Genomic DNA, 11,933 nt, shown 5'->3' with positions numbered 1-11,933 from the left:
CTGTTACTCACTCCCAGCCACCTGGCCTGAAGCGCCATCAGGGTCACAGTTTTCACTCTGCCTGCTCGGCTGGGCTGATGGATCGATGACAGCAGAGAACATACTGTGCCAGAGAGGAACATCGTCTTCTCCTGGGCTGACTCAGCTCGGGACAGGAGGATAGGGCATCTGGCGTTTAGTGAAGCCCTTGACTGTCCCTTACAAAATATTAACTGAAGTGGATTTGTGTTGGCCTGGTTCTGAGAAGGTCTCCCAGGATGAGTTTGAAAGGCAGAGGCCCTGTGTCAACAAAGGGAGGCGGTAAGCAGCCCTTCCTCTGAGCTACCGCATCTGATCGGGTACCACGGGCTCCGTTTTATATCTCTCCACCGATCGGTGTGTTTTTATGGCAACCATCTCCATAGCAACCAGGTGTCCAGACACTAAATGGATCTCAGAGATATTAAATGTCACCCTGGGAGCGAAGCCCCTCTTGACTGGTCTCCATGGAGCCATGTGGGTGGGTGGGCTTCCCGAGGGCCCTGCTTGGCACAGGGACAGCCGTGACGGGACAGGAGGCTATTCGTTATCATTTTTGCTCAGGATCCAGAAGAAAGGGTAAATAGCAGGTAAATTACACTCTGATGAAACCAAGTAGGGAATGAGTCACAAACACCAGAGACGCCGGAGAAATTACGTCTGTGACAGCGGAGGAAATAGCCAGTGAGGACGTCCTGCGGAGCCCTGAGCTGGTACCTCTGGGGACCAAAGTTCCGAAAATGAGAAGGGAGAGGAATGCGGGAGCTGTCTGAGGAGGTCGGGGAGGGAAAGGCGGCAATGAAGCTCAAAACAGGGAAGGCACACAGAAGCGCGGAGCGAGGGCTTCGGGGGGGGGGGGCGCGCAGCACAGCTCAGCCTCCCCTGGGGTGTTCAGAGGAGTCCAGAGAGCTGACGGGGGAGACGGCAGGGAGACGGCAGGGATGCGGGGGGGGGGGGGGAGCCGCGAGGCCGCATCTTCTCACGGCTCCCCCTTATTGCTGGAGGCAGCTGCGCCTCCAGTGACACCGAATCCTCCCTAGAGGTGAGTCTGCCCGACCCCAGGCCTGCCCTCAGCAGTCGCGCTTTCCTGGGGCTCCTTTGTTTTGAAGTGATGCTCGTGTGTTGACGGCACACGGAGGGCAGAAGAAAGACGGTCCAGGCAGAACCCGAAGGAAGGCAGACCTGACGACATTGAACAAAGGGATATGTAGCTGGAACCCCGGAAGAAGTCTCCCGAGAGAAGCTAAATAGACTGCAAATGGCCTTTTGGAGGGAACTCCTATCCCTGCCACAATCTGAACCAGGGCCAGACCAGGCGGGGTGCCCGGCCGGGGAGGTGAGCCCTGGGTGTGAGGGAGGAGGGCGAGGTCGCCTCACGCTGCCTTCTTTCCTGCGGCAGTCCCTCCACAGCCCACAGTTCGCGGGTCTGAGGGTTAGCTGTGCAGCTGTGTGTTGCACAGGGCAACTTGGATTGCCCACACTAGGTGTGTCCAGTGACGAGCGCTGCCCGTCCCATAGGAAAGCTGGGGGTGACGTCTGTCACTGTCAGTGTACCTGGCAACAAAACAAGAGGAAACCACATTCTCCATGAATGAAGAAAGGAGCAGGAAGAAGGTAGCTTTTTTTCCTCCTGTTCTTTTTTTAAAACATGAGTGAGAGCCTCAATATGTTTGAGATTATTTAGCAAATTCTCTGAAAGGGGCCACGGGTCAGGAACCAATAGATCGTGGCAGGAGACACCACATTCTTCCGACTCCCCTCCCCTCCTCAACCCCAGAGATAGCAGGTTGAGCGTCGTGGGGGTCTCTGTTTAGTTAACCATTAACAATTCATAAAAGTCCAGACCCCTGCATGATAAGTCCAGTCCTCAGAATGTTATTAGAAAATCCTATTTCTGGTCTGTTATGAAACAGAGGTTTTGATGTTCTGCCAGGTTTATGGGGAACTCTGGAAACAGAGCACTTGCTGCTCAGAGAAGCTGAGGCCGGCGACGGGTGTTACATAAAGCTTTCCTAGCAACTCAGGTTTATCAGAGAATGGGAGGCTGCAGTGGAAAAAAAGCCAACGCGTTAGTGCAGAACATGAGCCAGCCCACTATCCCCGTTTGCTCTGAGGCCAGCCAGCACATTCACGGGAGTGGTTTTAACCCGTGGCGCCACGGGCAGGCTCAGGACTCCAGCTGGCTGCAGAATGCTCCGGCAGCTCAGAGCTGAAAGGCACCTTCGCACGGACCTCTCGGAACGCAAGGCAGCTTCTTTTTGCCTCTGAACCAACTGCTGATTGAAATTCACACAAACACATCTCCTTTCCCCTTCTTTGGGCTGCTTCCAGTTCCTCTGGGCACTGCAGAAATAAAAGGGAGCAAGGTCACATTGTGGAATCCCTGCCAAGTTCAATGCCTCTCACGGCACGACTGTGCGTCTGAAGTCAACGGATGACCGTCTCACTTCCAAACCCTTGGATCCAAAATTATGCAGATTAGGATCGGATCCTTTTCTGGTGCTGGTTGCCAGCTTTCGTGAGCTTTCTGAAAAGCATATGTCCAGTCGGTTGTTTTAAATCTCCCAGGGCCGGGAGGGAAGGGGTGGTGAAGGAGACCTGGGAGCAGAAACCCCACAAAATCCCATTTCAAAGCAGCCAAATCAAAGCCAGTCACCGAGCATGATCTACTTACACATGACAGCCCAAACTGCAGCGTTCTAGAGAGGAACAGAAAGAATCCCCAGCCATGAGGACGAGTCTGACATGTTGCCTGGGCTGGGCTTGCGGGGGGCGGGGGGTGTATGTCAAAATGGATGGAGGTTGAGTTGGAACTCAAGGGGATGGAGGAAAAGCAGTTGGAGAGGAGCGGCCAGACCTCAATCAACCTGCCCGGGGACCAAAGGCCCCCATCTGTGATGCCACTGGACCACAGCTCAGTGCCCACCTCCTCAACAGTGAGAGAACCATCACTTAGAAACCCCATGTGATGGCAGTCATCCAGTGAGGCCGGTGGGAGGACAGTCTTTCTTTACATAAATCTGATTGCCCCAAATCTAGAGGATTCCACATTCCCCAGACCTTCTTTGCTGAAGAACATGCAAAGGGGCTAAAAAGGGTAAAAGCTACATGTTTGCCTTAAAACCAACAAAGAAAGGAAACCCAAGACATTCTAATCAGATTGGAACTTGAATTCACCTAGTTGAAGATTAATTTCTATTTTAGGGAGTCCATGAGAAGTCATCAGAAATCCAGAAAAGAATTTGCACTGAGATGTCTCTTAAAAGATTTCATTAAAAGTGAAACAAACAAACAAACAAACAAACAAAAAGATGGAGGACACCAAAGCAAGGCCAGAGACCTGCCCAAAGAAGACTGTGAAATCCAGCCACGGTCCCTGGTCTGAGCAGACCTTATTATGCACATTTAATCGTAAGAAGAAGGGGAACCCTCTGCAGAAGTCTGTGCCCAGGGATCCCCACCCCTCCCGCAAGTGGGGAGGTGAGGGCCGCTCCCCCGCAGCCCTCGGGTGCTGACAAGCCGGCGTCTGGTCCTGGAAAGCCGTCCGCACCCAGCATGGCCATAATGAGCCCATTTCAGCTGAAACAAGATCAATACGACTCATTTTTCTCTCGCTGGCTCCCGAGTGATTCATGAATCTGAAAACTAGTTCATGAATCAGAGTGAGGTGGGGAGGGGTGCGGTGGGGGCGGGGTCGCGTTTGTGCAGCCAGCGAACCTCGATGATTCTCCATCGCTTTGGTGAACCCAGCTAGGAGTTACATAATGCTTGCCTGCCCGCTGGTTGAAACCAGCCTTTTCGGAAGCAGCTTTTGGCTTTCACTTATTCACCTAGTCTCCTTCTCAAAAGGCAAGGAGTGACCCTGGGTACCAATTGTGTGTCCATCTGTCTCGGTGGGTATGTCTGAGTGTTATGGTCTTTGTGTGCACACTGTGTGTGTGTGTGTGTGTGTGTGCGCGTGAACCAGCAACGTATGACCGGCTGCGGGCCCTTTAAACCAGAACAGGAGCCAAGTTCATTTCTCAGCGGAGCAGCTTCGTAAGGAAGCACGAGACGGGGCAGTTGGAAACCACAGCCCTGCGAGAGCTGATTACAGCCTGTGAAGGAAAATGAGATTTTTATCTCACAGGAATTCAGTTATAAAAATAAAATACAACGTCTGGCTTGATTCAGCTAAATGTACAAGCACAGGGCGTTTTTAATTTGGCGGAGAAGCTGCACAAGAAAGATGACCTAAAACATTGCGTTTCTGAGCAAGTGGGGGGGGGGGTGGCCACAGGAAGGAAGTGGGAGTGGAGGTGAGTGTGTGAGAGTTGGAGGGAGAGAGGGAGGGAGGGAGGTGGGGAGAGAGAGAGAAAAACCACCCTGCTGGCAAATGAATGCAGCAGGGATGATGTCATTGGAACAGTTGGAGGAGAGGAAAACAGCTCAGCGCTCAGCTAATCCTGTTTGCTGCCCTGAAGGGAGTGGACGGCGGCCAAGGCAGGGAGTTCTGGGAAACCATATAAGGGTGCCAAACAGGCTTTGCCGCCAACAGGAGGAACTGACAGCTTTGTTCTTTGTAACTTGGCCGCCGGCCAGCGGCCTCATTTCGGCTCTGCGGCATATTACCCTGGACGGCCGCCAGCCCCGCGCTCAGGGCTCCTTTTCTTCTCTCCCAGCTCTTTTTTTTCCCCCTCTTTCCCTTTGCCAAACATGCAGCGGTTACCATGGCAGTCGAAAGTAAAGTTTTAAAAGAAACACAACAAAGTCGGGAGGCACGCCTGGATCCAGATGTGCCCCAGGAGCAGATAGGAAAGGCGGAAGGAGCCAGCACCGAGCTCCGGGGAGGTGACTCCGGGATAAGCAGGGGCCCCGGCCCGGCGGTGGACCGAGAGGGGCTGGCGCCCGGGCCTTGTTTCCCTTGCCTTCCCCTCTCTCTTCCCGAGGCATTGTGGGGTGCGTGATGAGAAACGGAAAATGTCACGATTCCCACTGGGAATGCGTCCACAGTTCTGAGAAAGCTCCAGAAAGCCCTGGAGGGAGCAGGACGGCAGGGAGAGGGTGTGGACGGCCGCAGCGGCCCCCGGTCACCGAGGTGAACCCAGGGAGCTGGCCCGCGGCCATGGCGCAAGGGCTGTGCTGGTGGCTGGAGCTCAGTCAAGCGGTGACCCCGAGCCCTGGCTGCTCTGGGCTCCGGGGCGCCACGCAGGAGCCTGAGTCCTGGGTGGAACTTTTTGCCACTTGGAGGAGCACAGTAGTTTTACTTTACAAGGGGACTCTGTGAACAGTCCAGTCTACTATTTTTAACTGGGTTCATTTCTCACCTGCTTGAAAAGTGGAACATCTCCTGGGAGGTGACACATTGTGACCACAGGCAAGTCTCCAGGCAGAGAGCTGGCAGGCTGTAGCAAAGCAGCGGCTTGGTGGACAGCACCCCCCAACCCCCACCCCCACCCCCACCCCCAGGGTGTAGCAGGATGCTGGGAAGGGCCCCTTCCTTCTGGCCACAGGGGACTGGCTTGGCCATTGCCTGGCCCCCTGTGCTGGACGAAGGCAGGGCCGCGGCAGGGGCTGCTCTCACAGGCCTGCACTGGCCTCGCTGCCCACCAGGCCATCCGAGCAGTACCTCTGGGTGGGCCACATGGGCCCTCTGGGAGGGGTCTTCACCTTTCAGGAGTATGCGTGACCGCCTCCCTTGTCCTGGGGAGAAACGGAGGTGTCAGGAAGGAAAGAGACCAAGGTCAGCCATGCAGGGAGGAGTCGTCGGCAGGATCCCAGCAGCCCCGACTCTGGCACCGCCCTGTTGCCCAGGCCCAAGCTGCCTCTCCCAGGAAGCACAAGGCTTCGCCGGGGGTGGGGGGTGGGGTCATTGCCTTTCGGGGTATGTTCCCGAGGCAGAGTGGCTCGAGTCCCCTCAGAGAGCAGTTACCCTCACCCACCCCTGTGAGCTGAGTCCCGCCCCTCACCACCCCCCGGCCCCCAGAGTCGCCATGCCCCCACGTGCCCTGGCTGTCACCCACAATGAGGACGTGGCGGTGGAGAGCTGGAGTGAGGCAGGGGGTTCCTGTCCTAACAGAACGCACAGGCCTGGCAGACCGGAGCTGGAAGCCAGCAAGAGACACACTCTTGCCTCCAGACGGGAGACAGCAAATGAGGCCTGGTTGGGAGCAGAGCTGATCCAAAGACAAGTGCCAGCTTCTTAAGAATTAGGAAAGGAGAGGGTGGCTTGGGTTTGGGAGCTGAACCTTGACTTTTTTGTTATCCCCTATCCCTTACCCGGCAACTCAAAACCAGGGGAGCCGCCCCGATGTGAGGGAGGGCCGTGGACTTGGCCGCTGACACCCAGGGCAGGGCCTGGCCAGGCCACATCCCTGCGCACTGGGCTGACTCGAGTGAAGGAAAACGCTCACTGGGGGCTTTCTAGAAGAACCCTGAGTCCCACGGCTCCGTGTCTGTTTGGGCACAAGAGAGACTTAGCATCACCGTGTGTCTGAGCCTGTGAAACCCCCGGGGCCCCCGGCGGACTTAGCTGGTCCCCAAGGTGCTGCACGGAAATGGCCAAACCGGCCCTTCCCACCCTGGAGAGGATGGGAATCTGACTCCCTGGGCCTTGTTTTTGGAGGTCCAGGCTTCTCTCCTGCTGTGTGAAAGCGGAGAAGGGCGGCTGGCGGGAGGAGCAGGCCGTCTCCTCCGGGGGAAGCAGTGGGCTCCTGTTCTCGCCATCCAGCACCTCCGGGTGGCCGGCAGGTGCCCGGCCTTGCAGAGGCAAATTCACCTCCCCCGGGGCCTCCGCTTTCCCCAGGATCGACGAATTAGACACAACACGTACGAAACAGCAGAAAACCCATCACCCTCACTTATGGATAAATGTAGGTTTCCTATTGGGTTTGTCAGGCAGACAGAAAAAGAGGATCCTAGGGGATTTTTCTTTCCTGAGAAACCAGGAGAAAGCAAAACCAGACCTGCGTGGGAATATGTGTGGGGGTGGGGACGGTGGCACATGCATTTTTAGCAGCCACGGAGGCCTAAAACAAGAACAGTATTTGCAAACAGGTTACCTGCTCACCCTCCCCTGTGATCTTTCATTTCAGGTGCTAGTTTTTCCCCCTCATTAAAGAAGCCCTATTTAATTTCCTGCTTCACCTGCATGGTAAAAATAATTACACACAGACAGTAAGCCTGCACTAAAAAAAATCAATGTGCAGAGAGATGCCGCCTTCGCTTCTGGTCATCACAAGACTTCACGGCCATAAATAGAAAGCATTTCAAATACTTCTCTTTGGAGACAGACAAGGGAAACTCATCCCCAGCTTCATAAGCTGCAGAGAAGCCTTTGTATGTCAGGGAGAGTCAAGAATCAGAAATTCAGATCAGGCTCTGACATGGAGTCCAGGGCCTGCTCGCTTACTAAGTGAAGGATGCTGGAATGATCACCAAATAAAACGCTCCAACTTGAGATGCCGGCTCCAAAGTACTGTGGCGGCTTTAATGGGGACAAGATTTATCTTCATTACCTGGAGCTCAAGCCTGAACCAGAGATGGGTATAAGACAGCCCTGGGGAGGCACTGCCAGCCCCCGCACCCTGCACCCCCGCCCCCACACCTCCTCCCTGCCATCTCCTGCACAGAGCTCTCCGTGGGGCGTTCGGATGGGCTGTTCGCAGGGGGAGGCAAAGATGGGGGCCATTTTCATAAATGTCTTTTTAGCTCCATCTGGCTGGTTTCGGAGAATCTGAAGCCTGATCCAGGAGGTAAGAGGCATGTGCAATGATCAGTCCCCAAATCTGCGGAACTTACAGGGCCAGCTGGGCCCCGAGAAGCCCTCTCTGGGCGTTCTGGCAGGACTGACTGGAACTAGACCCTGCTATTTGGGAAAGCAGTGCTGAGGATTTATAAAGAGACTCGGAGGTTGCCCTCACAGGTGGATGTTTGTGAGACGTGCGTGTTCCTGGTACCAGCCGTCACGAGGTGGATCAGGTGACTACACCTGCCGTTGGTTTAAATCCGCGCCCCCTAAACGCCTCTGGGATTCGGCAATGGGCTGGTCATTTTTCCCTCTCTAGCTTGCTCCGCGTGTGCAACCAGGCCTCCCCCTGCAAGACGCAGAGAGGACGAGCCCCACCGCCCTGTGTGAGGTCACCTTCATCTGTGTGTGATGCTTGCTACATTCCAGGGGGCCGCGGGGACGGCTGCTGCCATCCCCACCGCCCAGATGATGACTGGCCATTCAGGTTGACCACCAGGGCCACAGAGCGAGTGCATGGCACTGGTGGGCTTACCGCCCAAGTCTCTGGTGTCCTCTGCCGGCCCTGGGCCACCTCTGAGGTGGCCCTGCGTGACACTCCAGGGAACCCTCGAAACCCTTCCAGGCCTCCTTCCCCACCCGAAGGCCAGCCCGGAAGGCCGGTGGCGTGCCCTTGTGACAGCAAGCCCAGCACTGAGTTTAGGCTGCTTCCTTGTCCTTACTGGTTACACAAGAAGGCATCTGCTCAAACCAGGAACCTTCTTGCTTTCCACAGAGTGAGCCCAGGACATCAGTCTGTGCTGATGTCACCCTCAGCGCTTGCATTGGCCTCTTTGTCAGAAACCTGGGACCGGACCTGAAGGCAGAGGGGAGTGTTTCCCTCACTTGTCTGCCGAGACAGGCCGTGGGACTCCAGAAGCCCAGATGTAGGGGCTACTCAGTCCCCTTCCCATGGTGTCGGGGCCCCTGGTTTGGCGCCAGGGGCTGACTGCTCTTCCCTCAAGCCCAGGGCTGGCTTTTGAGCCCCTGGATGAACAGGGAACCTGGTGGCCTTGGGTGAGTCACAGACTCCTCCAACTGCCTTAATTTCCCCGTTTTGGGAGATGACATCTCCAAAGCATCTGATGAGTCTGCCATCAAGTGAGAGCCATGGCAGATAAATTTGAAAAATAACTCATTGCCCCTGGCAACGCATGGCAGAGCCGAACAAATACTGGGGACAACAGATTACGTCAGCATCCTAAGGAGGGAAGCACTTACTAACTCTGTGGATGGCAGGGCTGGGCTCTGAGTCTGCGGTCTGGACCCAGGGCTCTGTGTCCATCCGCTCTGCACACATGCAGATGCACGATCTGTCTACACAGGGCATCGTTACACGCCATCAGTTGTATCAGCGCCAGTTCCCTCGTGTGTGTGCGGCCACCGTGCACCTTGCCTTCCACCCCCATGTGTGAGCTTCTTGAGGGTCGAAGCTGCCTCCCACGTTTCCCCTGGGTCCTCCGTAGAACCTGGCAGGACACATGATCTGGCTACAAGGACCAGAAATCTCTTCTCGGTGGACTGAACCTGGAGGGAAGGGATGAGCCCCCCTAGAGGCACATGGGCTTAGCCGCACAGTCGACTCAGGAAGTCCCTGAAACGGGCTCCAAATCCCAGCTCCTCAGAAAAATCAAGCTTAGCTTTACACATGGCTGAAAACGCAAGTGGTCTCAGGGCCACGTGGACCCACCAAACAGCTGTGATCCAGCGGCTCACGCAGCCATCCACCACCCCGGTGAAGCAAAGGCCTGTGAGCACTGCATAAAGTGACCCATTCTGGGATACTGTTTCTTCTTGGCCCAAAGCTGAAGCATCTAATTTTGCTAATGGTGGCTTTTACTGCAGTGGCGAGCATGTTTACCTCACTTTATGTGCAATTGCAGGGGGAGGCTGGGATTTTTTTTTTAATTTTTTGTTTCTAAAGATAATGAGAAAAGTCTCTTAACGTTTGAGCCAGTATGTATCCTTGCAGCCATGTAGATTTTTAGCCAAGCGATACTGTATATAATCAGGGAAAGGCAAACATGTATATTATCTACATCCCCTTATAACTGTATGAGATAACATAAAACTGCAGGAAGTATCAAGCAGAAAGAATAAAAGCAGTCTATTCAACCGCTGGCCTGCCCTCCCCTGCCTGATCCAGGAACACCCTTCGGCAGATAAGGGCAGGCAGGCAGGCTGGGAAACGCGCACCCGGCCCCGCCCCGGTCATGCTGGGCCGGGCTCTTGTTTCCTGAGCCACAGATCACCTTGGCATGTGTTTATCTGCTGCTGTTTATGTCAGGCAAGTGAAGCAGCTCCCGCAAAGGTTGAGGGCTGGCTTCGGCTGCCTGGATTTTGCCAATTTGTGTGCATCTATTACGTGTCACCTGGGTGCAAAGTCACACGGAAGGGAGTGAGATATGAGGGAAGTCACGTGGAATAAGGGGGTCAAGAAAAGCGTTGGAGGCAGCACGTCCTGGTTCTTGGGGAGAGTTCTGATTCGTTGGTACAACCCGTGATTGAGGAGAAGGATGCCAAGTCTCCGGGTGGTGACTCCTGCCCAGACCGGCCAGCGGTTGATGGCACGCCCTGCACAACAGTCCACGGCAACCCTGCCCAGCCTGGCCCCAGGGCAGACCGCTCCCCCGAGGCCGCGGTGGGTGGGGAGGAGGGTATCTCCATGGCACCCAGAGCCAGAGAGAGTCAGCCCAGCTCTCAGGGAAGATGCTACGGCTACGTTCAGGCCGCATGCACTGCAGGCTGCTTAGGGGCATCTGTGGGCCAGCTGGGTGCACCTTGCAGGGAGGGAAGCCCTTCCAGCACTGGGCACGGCGGCCTTCTGCAGGCCAGAGAGTGAGTGGGCTTCTGAGCCAAAGACTGGTCACTCGGTGTGTCTGCTTCCTTCGGGGCAGGCTCACGAACCACAGGCCCCGTGGAGCCCGGTGCACGGCCTCGGGCGCACGGAGGCCTCACAGCAAGCCCCAGATTCGCTTCTCCTGGAGACATGCAGGCCCCGGAGCAGACAGTCAGCCAAGCCTGGGATCTTTACAGCACGGAGAAGGAATGGACAGAGCAGGGCCAAGCAACCGCCTGGAGGGAGGAACCACCACCAAAGATGCCTTACAATGCATGCGCGTCGCCGTGTCCCCAGAAAACGCTCTCTGAGCTACGAGCTCAGTGGAAGGAAGGACACCTTCCCGCCGCACGCCATTCCTGATGGGCAAGACCAATCCTCCAGAAACGTGAAGATGAAAACCAAAGGAACCACCAGAAACAAAGGAGGCCCAGCCTCCAGCTCTTCACATCAGACCCACATCAGCTCTGACACCGGCCACGACAAAGGCCCCGCCAGACAAACCCTCCGACCCCGGCATTGATCTGGTTCTTTCACCATCAAAGGGGAATGAGGTAAAACCAGCAGGAGGAGGGGGGGGGGGAGGAAAAAAAGAAAAAGAGCATCTCGGAAAGACAGGCCCAGTTTCCCTGGTGCTGAGCTATGCTTTTACTGTGGCCCAGGCCCGTGGCCTGAGCTGGTGACAAAGAGTGAAAATCCAACCCCTCGGGCATCCTCACTTGCGAACAGACGCAAGCACGGACCTGTTTGCACATGTTCGCAGCTGCGGGCTTCGCTAGAACTCACGCAAGCACTGAATCACACAGCTGGTGATTGGACTCGGCAAACACACAGTTAGGAGACCATCACGGCAGGCAGTAATTTCAAATTTTCAATGGAAAAGCATTCTCTCTGTGCCTGTGAGCACAGCAGGGGGCACATGTGTGTTGAGGGTGTGGGACAGGAAGGGCCCCTGACCTGCATGTGAAGCCCCCCAGCCCAGACGGTGCGGGGGGCAGTGACCAGGTCTAGCTTGTCAAGGACAAGGGCCTCATAGGCCACTGTAAGGACCCAGGCTTCCCCGCCGAGCGAGATGGGAACCACTGGGAGGCCATAAAGAGGGACAAGGTCCCACTCATATCTAAGCGGGTCCCTCCAGCCTCAGAGCTGAGACCAGGCTGCAGGGGCGAGGGTGAAAGGCTGGTGGGGAGGCTGGTCAGTAATTCAGGGGAGCAGCCATAGTGACGCCCAGGTGACAGTCATGGCAGCGGTAGCAACATTTGCAAAACAGCTTCATCCTAATTATCAAACACATCTTCACAGATACACCCA

At 55.7% G+C, this 11,933-nt stretch overlaps 1 long non-coding RNA gene across 1 annotated transcript; it reads right to left on the bottom strand.

Moving 5' to 3' along the window:
• Positions 1–1,100: 1,100 nt before the first annotated feature.
• Positions 1,101–5,803, bottom strand: LOC116155704 (uncharacterized). Its single transcript, XR_004139514.2, has 3 exons — positions 5,668–5,803; positions 5,325–5,402; positions 1,101–2,361 (listed from the first exon to the last, which is right to left on the bottom strand). It is a non-coding gene; the product is annotated as an uncharacterized LOC116155704 (long non-coding RNA).
• Positions 5,804–11,933: the final 6,130 nt, after the last annotated feature.

The sequence above is a fragment of the Camelus dromedarius genome, chromosome 8, assembly GCF_036321535.1.
Source record: "Camelus dromedarius isolate mCamDro1 chromosome 8, mCamDro1.pat, whole genome shotgun sequence".
NCBI classification, from domain to species: domain Eukaryota; kingdom Metazoa; phylum Chordata; class Mammalia; order Artiodactyla; family Camelidae; genus Camelus; species Camelus dromedarius.
This window is presented reverse-complemented; position numbering and strand designations above follow the sequence as displayed.